This window comes from Pan troglodytes, chromosome 1, assembly GCF_028858775.2.
Source record: "Pan troglodytes isolate AG18354 chromosome 1, NHGRI_mPanTro3-v2.0_pri, whole genome shotgun sequence".
NCBI lineage: Eukaryota > Metazoa > Chordata > Mammalia > Primates > Hominidae > Pan > Pan troglodytes.
Genome location: NC_072398.2, coordinates 138,605,063 through 138,624,050, shown reverse-complemented (window position 1 = coordinate 138,624,050; position 18,988 = coordinate 138,605,063). Strand labels below are relative to the sequence as shown.

Sequence of the window (18,988 nt, the reverse complement as noted above, 5' to 3'; positions counted from 1 at the left end):
AAAAAGTTTAAAAAATTGTGAAAATTACCAAAATATGACACAGAGACATGAAGTGAGCACACGCTGTTGGAAAAACGGCATTGAAAGACTTGCTCAATGCAGGATTGCGACAAACCTTCAATTTGTAAAAACACAGTAGGATATAACAACCATTTATTGAGGCGCAATAAAGCAAAGCATAATAAAGCCAGGTATGCCTGTTTATCCATACAGTAGAACATTATTAGGTGACAAAAATAAATAAAAGCACTGACAGATGCTACGACATGAATGAGCCTTGAAAACATTATACTAAGTGAAAAAAGCCAGTCACAGAAAACCACAGGTTCTATGATTCCATTTATATTAAATGTCCAGAATTGGGAAATGTGTAGAGACAGAAAGTAGATTAGTGGGTTGCCTAGGGTTGGGGGAATAAGGCTTGGAGAGAAATAGGGAGTGACAAGCTAAATGAGCATAGGATTTCTTTTCGGAGAGATAATGTTCTAGAATTGATTGTGATGATAGCTGCATAACTGTGACTATATTAAAAACCACTGAATTGTAAACTTTACGTGGGTGCATTGTATCATATGTAAATAATGTCTCAGTAAAGCTGTTATACAGATAAAATCAGACAGCATTTTGTATGTTTCTAAGGAAAGGATACCAGATTGAAAATAAGTAATTTTCTAATTAGAAAATGTAGAAATAACTTTTAATATATTTAAAAAATATTCACCAACAACATAAATCTTCTACATCCAGTTTTTTCCTCAACAGAAAAGACATGTGATGACCTCCTACAACTTCATTTAAAATTTAAAATGAAGTTGTAGGAAAATATTTGCAACAAAAAGTTTAATGGTTTAGACTGAAATATTAATAAGTAGAAGGAGATGAATGCATTTGTAGTATTCACTTTTTTTCAGAAATTATAACTCCTGATAGAAAAATAATTTTTAAAATATGTAATATAAACATATAGCCACATACCCACACTATTCTGCCACTGAACCCAAATAAGCTTGCAAATAAAGTTAGTATCCCTCTCTTCCTCCTCCTGAGGTGCTCACAGGCTGCTCAGTCAAGATTGGGCACTTGCAAACCACATGACCTCATGAATGCTATCTTATCATATCACAGGTTCCTCAGACTGACCACAATAACTTAAATCAGACAGGCAGCAAAGTAGCACTAAGTCTTTGACACGTACTATTGGCATGACATTTCTAGCTGTCCAGCTTGTGGGGAGTGAAAATCTGACTATCTCGTGTCCACCTGCATCTGTAAGATATGGTTCATAAGAAGCACAAGATTTACTGTATGTACTACAGACTCCCAACCACAATTTAAAATTTTAGTTTTTGTAAATCTGAGAGAGCTACATATTCATCTTTTATCAATTCCTCTTTAATTGATACTTAGTAAATTAGTGGAGCACATTTTCAATTTGAAAAACTGTCAATACTGTTATTGTTTATTTTTAAAAATAACATTATTAATTAATTTTTTAAAAGAGAGACAGGGTCTTGCTTTGTTGCCCATGCTGGTCTTGAACTCCTGGCCTCAAGTGATCCTCCTGCCTCGGCCTCCCAAAGTGCTGAGACTACAGGCCATTGTGCCTGGCCTGTTTCTTTTAAAAACTAGTATTTTAAAATCAAACTACTTGATGTAAAAAAAAAAAAAGGTTTTTAAAATGAATTACTATATTTCAAAAATCATGGTATAGTCAAAGAAATAAGACTTTTATATTTAAGAACATAGAGAATTAAAAAATAAGCATGATGTATTGGGTAGCTTCGTGGATAACAGTATTCAGATTGGCTCTGAAACACACCTCATATGGACCAAGACTCCAGAAGTAACACAATTCCAAACGATTTTTAAAAACACAATCAAGAAAGTAATTATATTTTATAGATTTCCTCTTGTTTGATTAAAAAAGCTTTACTTTCAGCCATTAGATCAATCTCTATGAATGTTATTTTCGGTACCACACTCTAAAAACAAACTGAGCAGTGCAAGTCTCTCTCTCACTTTGGCTTCAGGAGTGCCCCTCTCTACTCATTTTCCTCCTACTTTTCATACTAATCCTTCTCAGTCTCCTTTATGAAATCTTTACTTGACTCCAAGCCTCTGCATATACGCCTCTCTGCTTGAAATATCCTCTATTCTCCTTTTCCTGGCAATCTTCTACTCCTTCTCTAATACACGATTTAGGCAGCCCCACGATCAGAGATTTTCTGACATGTTTCTAGGCCATGGTGCCGTGTGGTTCTACTACAGTACTGCCCACACGAACTGCTTTTCCTTATCAGTCTAAACTCATCAACTGGAACTATGACTTTTATACACCTAGCACAGCACTGGGATGGAAGGGGCTTTAAGTACCATTTAGTATAACTGCTTTGTGATCAAGAAACTGAGGCACGGCCTAAGGCATGCCTGTGAACTAAAAGATGTTCAAATATTCACTGATTAAATGGATATACGAAGTGAACTGGCATCCTAAGGTCACCCAGCTAATCAGTGACAAAGACAGAACTAGAATCCAGGTCCCCTGACTGAAGTCCACTGTTATAAAGATGATAGTTTCTCAATCACCTGTAGTATGACGGAGAACAAAGACACACAAAATCTGGAAACAATACTAAACTTACCAAATGAAAAAAAATAGGCTGGGTGTGGTGGTTCACACCTGTAATCCCAGCACTTTGGGAGACCAAGGCGGGTGGATCACAAGGTCAGGAGTTCAAGAACAGCCTGGCCAACATAGTGAAACCCCGTCTCTACTAAAAATATAAAATTAACAGGGCATGGTGGCACACGCAAGTAATACCAGCTACTCAGGAGGCTGAGGCAGGAGAATTGCTTGAATCCGGGAGGCGGAGGTTGCAGTGAGCCGAGATCACGCCACTGCACTCCAGCCTGGGCAACAGAGCAAGACTCCATCTCAAAAAAAATAAATAAATAACAGACTTTAAACCAACAAAGATCAAAAGAGACAAAGAAGGCCATTACATAATGGTAAAGGGATCAATTCAACAAGAAGAGCTAACTATCCTAAACATGTATCACCCAATACAGGAGCACCGAGATTCATAAAGCAAGTCCTTAGAGACCTACAAAGAGACTTAGACTCCCACACAATAATAATGAGAGACTTTAACACCCCACTGTCAACATTAGACAGATTAACGAGACAGAAAGTTAACAAGGATATCCAGGAACTGAACTCAGCTCTGCACCAAGCGAACCTAACAGACATCTACAGAACTCTCCACCCCAAATCAACAGAATATACATTCTTCTCAGCACCACATCACACTTATTCCAAAATTGACCACATAGTTGGAACTAAAGCACTCCTCAGCAAATGTAAAAGAATAGAAATTATAACAAACTGTGTCTCAGACCACAGTGCAATCAAACTAGAACTCAGGATTAAGAAACTCACTCAAAACCGATCAACTACATGGAAACTGAACAACCTGCTCCTGAATGACTACTGGGTACATAACGAAATGAAGGCAGAAATAAAGATGTTCTTTGAAACCAATGAGAACAAAGACACAACATACCAGAATCTCTGGGACACATTTAAAGCAGTGTGTAGAGGGAAATTTATGGCACTAAATGCCTACAAGAGAAAGCAGGAAAGATCTAAAATGGACACCCTAACATCACAATTAAAAGAACTAGAGAAGCAAGAGCAAACACATTCAAAAGCTAGCAGAAGGCGAGAAGTACCTAAGATCAGAGCAGAACTGAAGGAAATAGAGACACAAAAAACCCTTCAAAAAATCAATGAATCCAGGAGCTGTTTTTGAAAAGATCAACAAAATAGATAGACCGCTAGCAAGACTAATAAAGAAGAAAAGAGAGAAGAATCAAATAGACACAATAAAAAATGATAAAGGGGATATCACCACCAATCTCACAGAAATACAAACTACCATCAGAGAATACTATCAACACCTCTACACAAATAAACTAGAAAATATAGAATAAATGGATAAGTTCCTGGACACATACACCTTCCCAAGACTAAATCAGGAAGAAGTTGAATCTCTGAATAGACCAATAACAGGCTCTGAAATTGAGGCAATAATTAGTAGCCTACCAAACAAAAAATGTCCAGGACCAGATGGATTCACAGCCGAATTCCACCAGAGGTACAAGGAGGAGCTGGTACCATTCCTTCTGAAACTATTCCAATCAATAGAAAAAGAGGGAATCCTCCCTAACTCATTTTATGAGGCCAGCATCATCCTGATACCAAAGCCTGGCAGAGACACAACAAAAAAAGAAAATTTTAGACCAATATCCCTGATGAACATCAATGTGAAAATCCTCAATAAAATACTGGCAAACCAAATCCAGCAGCACATCACAAACCTTAACCACCATGATCAAGTGGGCTTCATCCCTGGGATGCAAGACTGGTTCAACATACGAAAATCAATAAATGTAATCCAGTATATAAACAGAACCAAAGACAAAAACCACATGATTATCTCAATAGATGCAGAAAAGGCCTCTGACAAAATTCAACAGCCTTCATGCTAAAAACTCTCAATAAATTCGGTATTGATTGGACGTATCTCAAAATAATAAGAGCTATTTATGACAAACCCACAGCCAATATCATACTGAATGGACAAAAACTGGAAGCATTCCCTTTGAAAACTGGCACAAGACAGGGATGCCCTCTCACCACTCCTATTCAACATGGTGCTGGAAGTTCTGGCCAGGGCAATCAGGCAGGAGAAAGAAATAAAGGGTATTCCATTAGGAAAAGAGGAAGTCAAATTGTCCCTGTTTGCAGATGACATGATTGTATATCTAGAAAACCCCATCGTCTCAGCCCAAAATCTCCTTAAGCTGATAAGCAACTTCAGCAAAGTCTCAGGATACAAAATCAATGTGCAAAAATCACAAGCATTCTTATACAGCAATAACAGACAGAGAGCCAAATCATGAGTGAACTCCTATTCACTATTGCTTCAAAGAGAATAAAATACCTAGGAATCCAACTTACAAGGGATATGAAGGACCTCTTCAAGGAGAACTACAAACCACTGCTCAACGAAATAAAAGAGGACACAAACAAATGGAAGAACATTCCATGCTCATGGATAGGAAGAATCAACATCATGGAAATGGCCATACTGCCCAAGGTAATTCATACATTCAATGCCATCCCCATCAAGCTACCAATGACTTTCTTCACAGAATTGGAAAAAACTACTTTAAAGTTCATATGGAACCAAAAAAGAGCCTGCATTGCCAAGTCAATCCTAAGCCAAAAGAACAAAGCTGGAGGCATCACACTACCTGACTTCAAACTATACTACAAGGCTACAGTAACCAAAACAGCATGGTACTGGTACCAAAACAGAGATATAGATCAATGGAACAGAACAGAGGTCTCAGAAATAATGCCACACGTCTACAACCAGCTGCTCTTTGACAAACTTGACAAAAACAAGAAATGAGGAAAGGATTCCCTATTTAATAAATGGTGCTGGGAAAACTGGCTAGCCATATGTAGAAAGCTGAAACTGGATCCCTTCCTTACACCTTATACTAAAATTAATTCAAGATGAATTAAAGACTTACATGTTAGACCTAAAACTATAAAAACCCTAGAAGAAAACCTAGGCAATACCATTCAGGACATAGGCATGGGCAAGGACTTCATGTCTAAAACACCAAAAGCAATGGCAACAAAACCCAAAATTGACAAATGGGATCTAATTAAACTAAAGAGCTTCTGCACAGCAAAAGAAACTACCATCAGAGTGAACAGGCAACCTACAGAATGGGAGAAAATTTTCGCAACCTACTCATCTGACAAAGGGCTAATATCCAGAATCTACAAAGAACTCAAACAAATTTACAAGAAAAAAACAAACAACCCCATCAAAAAGTGGGCAAAGCATATGAACAGACACTTCTCAAAAGGAGACATTTATGCAGCCAACAGACACATGAAAAAATGCTCATCATCACTGGTCATCAGAGAAATGCAAATCAAAATCACAGTGAGACACCATCTCACACCAGTTAGAATGGTGATCATTAAAAAGTCAGGAAACAACAGGTGCTGGAGAGGATGTGGAGAAATAGGAACACTTTTACACTGTTGGTGGGACTGCAAACTAGTTTAACCATTGTGGAAGACAGTGTGGCGATTACTCAAGGATCTAGAACTAGAAATACCATTTGACCCAGCCATCCCACTGCTGGGTATATACCCAAAGGATTAAAAATCATGCTGCTATAAAGACACATGCACATATGTTTACTGCAGCACTATTCACAATAGCAAAGACTTGGAACCAACCCAAATGTCCATCAATGATAGACTGGATTAAGAAAATGTGGCACATATATACCATGGAATATTATGCAGCCATAAAAAACAATGAGTTCATGTCCTTTGTAGGGACACGGATGAAGCTGGAAACCATCATTCTGAGCAAATTATTGCAAGGACAAAAAGCCAAACACCGTATGTTCTCACTCATAGGTGGGAACTGAACAATGAGAACACCTGGACACGGGAAGGGGAACATCACACACTGGGGCCTGTCATGGGGTTGGGGGAGGGGGAGGGATAGCATTAGGAGATATATCTAATGTAAATGAGGAGTTAATGGGTGCAGCACACCAACATGGCACATGTATACAAATGTAACAAACCTGCATGTTGTGCACATGTGCCCTAGAACTTAAAGTATAATTAAAAATATATATATATTAAGGCAGGAGGATCACAAGGTCAGGAGATCGAGACCATCCTGGCTAACACAGTGAAACCCCGTCTCTACTAAAAACACAAAAAATTAGCCAGGCATAGTGGTGGGCGCCTGTAGTCCCAGCTACTTGGGAGGCTGAGGCAGGGGAATGGTGTGAACCCGGGAGGCAGAGCTTGCAGTGAGCCAACATCTGGCCACTGCACTCCAGCCTGGGCAACAGAGCGAGACTCCGTCTCAAAAAAAAAAAAAAAAAAAAAAATATATATATATATATATGTATATATATATATAAAATAAAACAAGAAAAACAAAAGATATATTCAATTAACTTAAAATATACTCTTTGAAGTTCTCAACAGATTAAGAAAATCAATATTTAGGAAGAATATAATTAATTTAATTAATAAAATGATTTCATAGATGTATATTAAGAAAAATAAAATAAAATTTAAAAAACCCAAAATCCAGAATTAAGATTAAGAACCAGATAAATTGCACTAATTTCTTTTTTCTTTTCTTTCTTTCTTTCTTTTTTTTTTTTTTTTTTTTTTTTTTGAGACTTAGTCTTATTCTGCTACCCAGGCTGGAGTTCAGTGGCATGATCTTGGCTCACTGCAACCTCAACCTCCTGGGTCAAGCGATCCTCTCACTTCAGCCTCCCAAGTAGCTGGGACTACAGGTGCGCACCACCACACCCAGCTAATTTTTGTAGAGACAGGGTTTCTCCATGTTGCTCAGGCTGATCTTGAACTCCTGAGTGATCCACCCGCCTCTGCCTCCCTAAGTGCTGGGATTACAGGCGTGAGCCACTGTGCTCGGCAACTGCATGAATTTCTATTCCTCCCCCTTCTCCATTTTATGGATATGCTTAGAAGTACTGACATGATAATGGAAGAAAAGAATGGGAGTTAGATGAAGAGTAGGAATAATCAGCTTTTGAATGAATGGAAAAAAATTTAAAAATGAACACTCAAGCCCTAAAACCAGAGTAAGTTCACAAGATTTTAAAACTGTAGCTCATTTTAGCATCCCGTATATCAAGTTGAATGACACATTTGAGCACATCCTATTAGTATCACTCAAATGATAAATATGCTTAATACTACAGTCATGCTAAAAGTTTAGATATAATTAAAATGGCTTTAGATGTTTATATTTCATTTTCTCATGTCTGCGACCTAGTAAGAGTATGTTACCAGTATGGTCTCTTCCTGGGAATGCTAAAAGAAATAGAAGTCTCTTTCACCCTTACTGAATTAAATCTGCTTAAGAATTGCTGTAAAACACTATAAAACCTGTCACTACAGGCTTGATAGTTAGCTCCATTTCCTTCAAAAAATGCTTATCACCATCTGCCTTTATTTTTCATAAACCCTTGACTTCCAGTTTCCCTTGAAGTGGTTTCTCATGATTTATATTTCCATTCTAATTGTCAAAGAGTAATTGTTGGGACCATCTCTTCAGAAATTTACTGATAAGTATTAATAAACAGTTTTTCAGTTTTTTGGCTACATTTGAAATCTAGCTCTACCCATGTAATGTAAAGTACTATTAAAAATACTTGCCATCTAGTGCCAGGAAACACAGATGTGTTCGAGGACTAATGGGGCTGTAGAAAAAAAAAAAAAAAAGACACTGGAGCCAGCTTCAAAGAGTTCCCACTGGCCAAATTTGGGACAATATGAACACCAAGAGAACTGACTGAATTCATGAGTTCAGACTACCGTGCCAGGACTTTCAAAAGACCCTAAGAAATATAAGGCTGAATAAGATAATCTTTGCTGTCATGAAATTCACAATTCAGCTTGACTCTGAACATCAGAGAGGATATAACAACCATTAATTAGAATAAATGAAATTAAGTGCTGTGTTATCTCCCATTTCTGAACTATTAAGTACTCTCTAGCAGTGCCAACCACATAGTCTTTATCAAATTAACTTCTCCACGTTTCCCCACCAAACTAAAAGTTCCTTGAGAGTAGGGCCACTCTTCTCATTGTGTCTAGGACAATGTTAGAAAAAATTCCATATAATGCAGCTTAATATCCAAGACTGACTTTACAATTCCACCTGGTTCTGTTTCTTGACCAGTGTGATATATCCCTTCAAGATATTTATTTGGTCCTCTGAGTATCAGATTCAAATCCCTTGTTTTACGTTGATTCTGTATTCTTTAAGTTGGCTGCTCACTCGAATTTTTTCCTAGAAATCTCTTAACAAACCCTCTGGAGGCATACCCTACCTTAGTTAATATTCCTAAGAGACTTCCTTACTTGGTTTCTTACATTTTTAAAGTTCGAATATTTTTCCTCACCTGATTTTTAATTGCGATTTTTTTCTTTTTTAGGTGGTTTCCTTATCTAGCATCTTACCCCTCTCCTACTAGATCTTTGTGTTCATGTTTTCATTAATTAACCCCAGTTTCTTAATGAAATTACTATCATGAGAGGCACATGTTTTCATTAACAAGTTAAAAAAATTTTTTTTTTACCCATTGCAGGAATTACATACACAGATGCATAAAATGGGTAGAACACCAATTATACTTTATGAATATAACATAAAACTGAAAAGTGGTCTGAAAGTCTTGAATAAAGTAAGGTATCCTGTGTGGGATTATTTATTTATTTATTTATTTTGAGACAGGGTTTCGCTCTGTCACCCAGGCTGGAACGCAGTGGTACAGTCTCGGCTCACTGCAACCTCTGCCTCCCAGGCTCAAGAGATCTTCCCATCTCAGCCTCCCAAGTAGCTGGAACTATAGGGGCATGCCACCACACCTGGCTAATTTTTTTTTTTTTTGAGATGGAGTCTCACTCTGCCACCCAGGCTGGAGTGCAGTGGCACAATCTCGGCTCACTGCAACCTCTGCCTCCTGGGTTCAAGCGATTCTCCTGTCTCAGCCTCTCCAGTAGCTGGGATTACAGGCGTGCACCACCACGCCCGGCTAATTTTTGTATTTTTAGTAGAGACAGGCTTTCACCATGTTGGTCAGGCTGTTCTCGAACTCCTGATCTTGTGATCCCTCTGCCTCGGCCTCCCAAAGTGCTGGGATTACAGGCATGAGCCACCGTGCCCAGCCAATTTTTGTATTTTTTTGGTAGAGGGTTTTGCCATATTGCCCAAGTTGGTCTCAAAATCCTGGGCTCATGCAATCAGCCAACCTCGGTCTCACACAGTGGTGGAATCACAGGTGTGAGCCACCACGCCCTGCCCCTGTATGTGATTATTACAGTTTTTCCCAGACTACAGTATGTTATACATTCTTTTAAATGGCAAGAAATACATGGAGAAACATATTGCCTTGGAGATTTAAAAAAATTAATCTGGAAACATTGGTGGAAGTTTGCCACCAGTTAAACTTCAAACTCTTCAAACAGAATGCTTTTAACAGCAAAGCTAATTTGTGTCTTTGAATAAGCTTGTATTTCCTAAATAAGAGGCATATATGAATTGGATTGACTTTTTGTCAAGTTCTGTGTTTCTCAAAACATCAAACATGGCTAGGAAATCTCAGTTGCCTGTTTTCAGAAAGTCATCAAATATTTAAAAGCTACAATGCTAGTAGCACCAAATGGAAATTGAAGCAGAATCTGAATGTCAAGTTGGACAAATTCTGCAGTCTTAGAATAGAAGTGCAGAAGCTGCTGCAGAAAGAAAAATAAAGAATATGAGCTATGAGTAGATTTTTACTAACTAGATGTTAGGTTCTCATCTGAGAGAAGCAATTCAATTTAATTCAATTAAACAAATGCTTATAGAACTCCTACTATGTTTAATATGTCGCCGTTAAATGGGCCAGCAGGATCATGGTAGGGCAGTGGGATGCCGCAGATCAGAAGTTAGAATGCCCAGGCATGAGTTCCATCTCAGCTACGAACTAGCTTTGTAACTTTGGGTAAGTCCCTTAACCAGGACCTCAGCTTCCTCATTTATCAAATGAAAAACAAATTTTAAGAACACTTCTGGTTTAAAAAATATGATTCTTAAATCTCAGCTTTAAGTATTTTACATAGCGCTATTGTTTCAAATATAAAAATCTGCACAATAATTTCTAAAATGGACTTCAAATAAGATAAACTGCTTATCCAAGATAAAACAGAACATATAAGAGGAAAAGGAGTAATAGCTACTCATTTAAAGAAGTCATTAAGAATGAGTTTTTGCTGGGCACAGTAGTTGATGCCTGTAATCCCAGCACTTTCAGAGGCCAAGACAGGGAGATCCCTTGAGCCCAGGAGTTCCAGACCAGCCTTGGCAACACAGTGAGACCCTGTCTCTACAAAAACAAAAACAAAAACAAACCAACCAACCCAGGTGCAGTCTCGCACACCTGTAGTCCCAGCTACTCAGGAGGCTGAGGTCGGAGGATCACTTGAGCCCAGCAGGTTGAGGCTGCAGTGAGTGGTGATGGCACCACTGCACTCCAGCTGGGCCACACAGCAAGACCTTGTCTCCAGAAAAAAGAAAGAAAGAAAGAAAAGAATGGGTTTTTAAAATATAAGTGGAGGCTGTAAGATTAAAAAGCAGTGTACGCATTTGATGGGCTTAAAGCAATTTTCACAGAATGGCAAATACAATCTTTCATTATCTACATGGGACCTTCTGGGTAGGGGGATAAAAACCCTATTTACTTGGTTGTATGAGATCCTGAAACTTCTGCATGGTACTTTACACTGCTCTAATTAGAGAAATAACAAATTTAAGGGAATAATTTCTTTTATTAAGAAGCTGCCACACTGGGAAAACTAATACTTTCTATTATAAAAATATTCAGGATAGCTTGTAACTCCATACACTGAAGTTTTTCTTAAACATTAAAATTTTCTTAAAAGTTAAAATTCACTCACCAGTACAAATAGATAGCACTGTTTTTAATTCTTATTTCTGTTTCTAGAAGTAGACTATTGTTATCAATGAAGTTTTACAGTAAGAATGTTAATTCTCTTCTTGAATACCACTCTGTAAACTAGGTAACATACTTGGAACTTTGTGTTACCTAAAAGGAAATAAAGACTGGTAGAAATAGAAATAAGAATAAGCATGGCCGGGCGTGGTGGCTCATGCTTGTAATCCTAGCACTTTGGGAGGCCGAGGGGCACAGACTGCCTGAGCTCAGGAGTTCAAGACCAGCCTGGGCAACACGGTGAAACCCTGTGTCTGCTAAGATACAAAAAATTAACCAGGTGTGGCGGCATGTGCCTGTAGTCCCAGCTACTTAGGAGGCTGAGGCAGGAGAATCACTCGAACCCAAGAGATGGAGGTTGCAGTGAGCCGAGACTGTGCCACTGCAATCCAACCTGGGTGACAGAGTGAAACTCGTCTCAAAAAAAAAAGGAATAAGCACGAAGTTAAATAAACCAAAAAACAGTATCATTCAGTATGAAATAAAGAAAAAAAATAGCTGCCAACAACTACAGAACCAGATGACTAAGTTCTTTTCTACCTTTAGTATTTTAGTTTTAATCCCTAGATGAAGAGCAATGCTGAATGAGCCTTAAAAAGATCTTATTAACCACTTTTTTCTTTCTTTTTTCTTTTCTTTTTTTTCCTGAGATGAAGTCTTGTTCTGTCCCCCAGCCTGGAGTGCAGTGGTGTGATCTTGGCTCACTGCAACCTCCGCCTCCTGGGTTCAAGCGATTCTCCTGCCACAGCCTCCCCAGTAGCTGAGATTACAGGTGCACACCACCATGCCTGGCTAATTTTTGTATTTTTAGTAGAGACGGGGTTTCACCATGTTGGCCAGCCTGGTCTCAAACTCCTGACCTTGTGATTCACCCGCCTCGGCTTCCCAAAGTGTTGGGATTACAGGCGTGAGCCACTGCTTTAAATAGAAAAATACAAGCATAAGGAAAAAAAAATCCAAAGAAATATAAGAGGACATATAGTAAGTTCTCACTTAAAGTTTTCCATAGGTTCTTGGAAACTGTCATTTTAAGTAAGATGACATATAAAGAAACCAAATTTTTCCCCTCATCATCATAAACAAAACGACATTATTCATGGACATGTTATATGTCTTTCACTCTGAAGTCTCAGTTTCCAAGAACCTACTGACAATGTTAAGTGAGGACTTAATGTATTGTCATCTGATTGTTAAAGTTCCTTATCTCAAAAATTCCAGTTTAGTAACAAAATGAGTACATGTATTAAAAACTACATTAAGAATATCTAGGACATTAAAAATACTTTTTGATATATATTTAAATCCATAGCTCAGGTTTATATAAACAGATATCAGAATTTAAAAACTTAAGGAATATTCACATAATTTTTTTCTTACCCTTTTATTTTTTTTTTAGAGTTAGGGTCTCACTGTCACCTAGGCTGGAGTGCAGTGGCATGATCTTAGCTCACTGCAACCTCAAACTCCTGGGTTCAGAGCAAGCCTCCTGCCTCAGTCTCCCAAGTAACCAGAACTACAAGGCCCACACTACCATTCCTGTCTATATAAACATTTTCTAAGTCAAACTTCAGTAAAGGCTTTATTTAGATTTCTTTTTATTTACTCAAATTCCTAATCACCTACTTAAAAAAAGCTTCCTGTGACACATAATTTAACTTAGAAAAATTGCCTTCCCAACAAAAAAGACAGGATGACAGAAGACCTTCTGGGTAGTAGAAACCAATACAATGATTATTCCTACAAAGTAAGTTGGTTTTATCTACCTGAGTTTTATTTTGTTTATAGCATACCAAAATAGTTCTTTTTTTTTTTCCAGCTTTATCTTGAAATAGCTTACATTTCTCTTTTTTCTTTTTCTTTTTTTGTTTTTTTGAGACAGAGTCTCTGTGGCCCAGGCTGGAGTGCAGTGGTGAGATCTTGGCTCACTGCAACCTCCGCCTCCCAGGTTTAAGCCATTCTCGTGCTTCAGCTTCCTGAGTAGCTGGGGTTACAGGCGCGCACCACCATGTCCTGCTAATTTTTGTATTATTTATTTATTTATTTTTAGTAGAGACGGGGTTTAGCCATGTTGGCCAGGCTAGTCTCAAACTCCTGACCTTAGATGATCTGCCTGCCGCAGCCTCTCAGAGTGCTGGGATAACAGGCATGAGCCACCATGACGGGCTGTTTCTCTAATTTCTTCAGGAAGGGTGTTTCAGTCAGTAGTATTTAGAGATAGAACATTTCTCCTTTCAAGTTCTTTCTTAAATCATCCATTGTTCTCTGACAAATCATAAAAAATTCCGAAGAAAACTTTTTTTTTTTTTTTTTCTTGAGACAGGATCTCACTGTGTCACCCAGGCTGGGGTGCAGTGGTGTGATCTCTGCTCACTGCAACCTCTGGTTCCCAGGCTCAAGCAATCCTCCCACCTCAGCTTCCCAAGTAGCTGGGACTACAGGCGCGCACCACCACGCCCAGCTAATTTTTGTATTTATTTATTTATTTTTTTGTAGAGACAGGGTTTCTCCATGTTGGCCAGGCTAGTCTCAAACTCCTGACCTCAAGTGATTCACCTGCTTCAGCCTCCCAAAGTGCTGGGATTATAGGCATGGGCCTCCGTGCCTGGCCAAAAAATCTGTCTTAATAAGTTTATTCTTCAAAAGGATCAGGGAAGTTTAAAATCTAATTTAAATAACTACGCTGAAATGATCCCTTCCTCCTTCTGGGACTCCTGTGTCTTCATACTCTCCAGTTTCCCGCCTATCTCCCTGGTGGTTTTGGTCCTCTCCTGGCTCTCTTGACCCTAAAGGTTGGGAGAACTTCAGAACTTGCTCCTGGACACCCTTCTCTTTATATATGAACGCCATTCACATGCCAGTGATGGCTACAATTATTTTTAGCCCTGACCTCTCTTCAGAATTTCAGACTCACATATCCACTGCCTATCTGATATCTTCATTTGCAGTAAGGAATCTCAACCTTACTACAAATCTTAGCATAAAAATAGAGCTCTTGTTTACCTTTCTCTATGCTGGTCAATGGCACCAACCAACCATTCACTCAATTACTCAAGCCAAAACTCTCTGGAGCCAATGAATGTTTTTTGTTATGAGATAAACATACTTCTAACACAGCCGCATTACATTTCCACTTCTTCCATCCTTCTAAGCCATGTTTGATCTTATCTGGACCATTGTAACAGACTCCTGATGAATGTCCCTGTTCTCACTCTTTCTCTTCTACAATCAGTTCACTGTACAGCAGGCAGAGCAAATGAAATTATAAAATTTTCTGTATGAAACCATCCAAATAAGGCAGGCATGGTGGTGCAGCCCTGTAGTCCCAGCTACTCAGGAAGTTAAGGTGGAAGGATCACTTGAGCCCAGGAGTCAGAGGCCAGCCTGAGCAACATAGTGAGACCCCCATCTCTAAAAAAAAAAAAAAAAAAAAAAGGGCAAAACAAAACAAAAAAACCCAAACAATACCAACCAAAAAAACCCCTAACAACAACAACAAACATCCAAAGGCTTTCCACTATACACCCTGGTTTACAAAGCACTATACAGTTGTCCCTCAGTATCTGTGGGAGAATGGGTCCAGGATGTCCCAAGGATACTAAAACCCATGGATGCACAAGTCCCTGATATCAAATGGCATATTTGCATATAACCTATGCCTGACTTCCTGTATACTTCAAATCATCTCTAGATAACTTATACTACCTAATACAATGTTAATGCAATATAAACTGTTATACTGTATTGTTTAGGGAATAATGATAAGGAATAAAATTTGTAGATGTTCAGTACAGATACAGATGCAATAGTCTTTAAAAAATATTTTTGATCCACGATTGGTTGAATCCACTGATGCAAAATCCATGGATACAGAGGACCAATTGCAATCTGACCTCACTTGCCTCTCTAATTTTATCTTATACCATTTTTCCTACCCTTCACTATACTCCAGCCACACTAGCATTGTTTCTCAAAATAACCATTTCATTTTCTTCTAGGGTCTTTGGGCTAGTTGTTTCTTCTGTCTGGAATGCTCTTTCCACTGATTTTCACACATTAAGAGGATTCTGGCTGGGCACGGTGGCTCATGCCTGTAATCCCAGCACTTTGGGAGGCTGAGGCAGGCGGATCACAAGGTTAGGAGTTCGAGACCAGCCTGATCAACATGGTGAAACTCCGTCTCTACTAAAAAAATGCAAAAATTAGCCAGGCATGGTGGTGTGTGCCTGTAACCCTAGCTACTCGGGAGGCTGAGGCAGGAGAATTGCTTGAACCCGGGAGGCAGGGGTTGCAGTGAGCCAAGATTGTGCCACTGCACTCCAGCCTGGGAGACAGAGCAAGACTCCCTCTCAAAAAAAAAAAAAAAAGCTTCTTGGCATTCCCATGCAACTTATATGTGACCTCATCTGCAAAACCTTTCACAAACATCATTTTTTCATTAGAAACATTTTCACATAGTACCTACTACATGCCATCATTGTTCTATATACTGGGGGAAAAGTACTCAATCTCATTAATAATCAGGGAAATGCACATTAAAACCATAATGAGAAATCTCTTCATAGTCACAGAATGGCTAAAATAAGAAAGACTGACAATTCCACATGTTGATGAGGATGTAGAACAGTAAGAACTTTCTTCACTGCTTATAGACAGCATAAACTGGCATAAATCACTTAAAGCAATGTTCTTAACAGACCAACTGGAAATAATCCAAATGTTCACCAACACAGTAGATGAATAAATCATGGTATATTTATACAAAGGAAAATTACACAGTGATGAAAATGAACAACCTACAGCTACATTTTAAAATGACAAAGTAAAATCTCACAAACAATGTTGAGCAAAAGAAGCAAGACACAAAAGAAAACATACTGCAAGAATCCATTTATATAAAGTTCAAAAAGTTAAACTACTGTATTAGAAGTCTGAGATCATGGTTACCTTTGAGTAGAAGGGAGAGAGTATGGGTTGAAAGAGTATGAACAGGGCTCTTGGGTCTATTTCTTGGACCTAGGTAGTACCTACATGAATGTGATCATTTTGTGATAATTTATTGAGCTGTAAACTTTTGACTTGGACACGTCTCCGTATGCTATGCTGCTATACAAAACCTTTTTTTCTTTTTTTTTGAGACAGGGTCTTGCTTTGACACCCAGGCTGGAGTGCAGTGGTGATCACGTTTCAGTGATCACGGTTCACTGCAGCCTTGACCTCCTGGGTTCAAGTGATCCTCCTGCCTCGGCCACTGGAGTGGCTGGGGCCATAGGTGCATGCCACCAGGTCTGGCTTTTATTATTATTATTTTTAATAGAGATGGGGTCTCCCTATATTGCTCGGGCTGGTCTCGAACTCCTGGGCTAAAGTGACCCTCCAACCTCGGTCTCCCAAAGTGCTGGGATTACAGGCATGAGCCATTGCACCCAGCCTACAAAAGCTTTTTTTTTTTTTTTTAAAGCTTCTGTTCTTTATCTAACTTTCATGATTATGAAGCCATTCAAATGTTAAGGATAATAACCAGGGAACTCACTAGGTCTCCTTTGTGAGGAAGCAATGGAGAACTTGTTATTTAATCTTAGTATCAGGAATAGATGTGGCTCTTCTAGCTAATTGGTCTGTTTTCATCATATAGACACTCTGAAATGTTTAAGTGACCAGGTTTTCTTTTGCGTTGGCTGCTAAAAGCCTTAGAGCCAAACCTGAGGCCCACTTACAGGAAAGAGATATTTTTATGGTAAGCATTTTTATAATGGTCTTATTCATGCTTCCATATTATATTTCTACAGTTTTTTTCTTTCCTTTTTCTCCCAAAATTGTAGTTTATTATTTTGTAGCAGTTGCAAATTTCTTTAATTCTATCTGCAACAAGGAAGGGTATTAATAAATAAAAATGCTTTAAAGGTTTTTTTTCCTTTCTTTTCAAAAAGATGCAGTTTAGTTTCCACTCTTTAAATCTGCACAATCTAGCTTTTAATTTTAACAGTAGAAAATTCTACTCTGTTGATTAATTTTCTTTTCATGTTTGTATAAGGTAAGACTGCTTTCTTAGGCCACATGTAAAAAACTGACATTAAAGTTAAACTTCATGTGAGTTATTTTCTGGCAGTCCTGATGAGACTATCTATCTATCTATCTATCTATCTATCTATCTATCTATCTATCTAATCTATCTTATCTATCTATCTATCTATCTATCTATCTATCTATCTATCTATCTATCTGAGTCTCACTCTGCTGCCTGGAGTGCAGTGGCATGATCTCAGCTCACTGCAACCTCCGCCTCACAGGTTCAAGCGATTCTCCTGCCCCAGCCTCCCCAGTAGCTGGGGTTACAGGCACACACCACCATGCCTGGCTAATTTTTGTATTTTTAGTAGAGATAGGGGTTTCACCATGTTGGACGGGCTGGTCTCAAACTCCTGACCTCAAGTGATCTGCCTGCTTCAGCCTCCCAAAGTGCTGGGATTATAGGCGTGCGCCCACACCTGGCCAGAATATCATTATTTTTAGTCAAAGCATATGACAGGGAAAATTAATGTTTGTTGACTGACTTTTACATTAGTTTTAGAAATAAAGTCAATCTATACGTAACTTTCTTGTTTCAGCAACATTAAAGCTTCCTTATAATGAGACATCAAAATTTTAAATGGGAGGTTGCTTTATTTTAATCACAATTTCCTTTGAGAACACCTTTTGAACATAAATAATTCCTGGGGTTCTCAAAAGAATAAAGATTTCTACAACACACTTAATTGTAACTTGTTCTTTCACACTATGGCTATCGATTTAAAAATATTATAATAGGCCAGGTGCAGTGGCTCATGCCTGTAATCCCAGCACTTTGGGAGGCTGAGACGGGCAGATCATGAGGTCAGGAGATCAGGACCATCCTGGCTAACACAGTGAAACCCCGTCTCTACTAAAAAAATACAAAAAATTAGCCAGCCTGGTGGCGGGTGCCTGTAGTCCCAGCTACTCAGAAGGCTGAGGCAGAAGAATGGCATGAACCTGGGAGGCGGAGCTTGCAGTGAGCAGAGATCGCACCACTGCACTTCAGCCTGGCCGACAGAGCGAGACTCCATCTAAAAAAAAAAAATTATAATAAATACACACAAATAGGTAAAGATTATATGTAAGATCCTGAATCCCTCATATGTTATCATGGCTGAAAATTAATATTTACAGGAATGATTCCCCAAATTTCAAAACAAATTAAACTGAGCCACATCTAAGATTTACTGTTTTTGTTTATGTTTTGTTTCTTCTTCATTTAGAATTAACTCTTAGACTGACTACCTCCAGGAGGTATTACCCAAAACATACAGACTTTAACTGA

General features: G+C 38.5%; 1 protein-coding gene across 12 annotated transcripts in view; it reads right to left on the bottom strand.

The window, feature by feature from the left end:
- Window positions 1–18,988, bottom strand: part of EVI5 (ecotropic viral integration site 5) — a 281,694-nt gene that overhangs the window by 34,779 nt on the left and 227,927 nt on the right. The gene's annotated exons all lie outside the window — the stretch shown is intronic.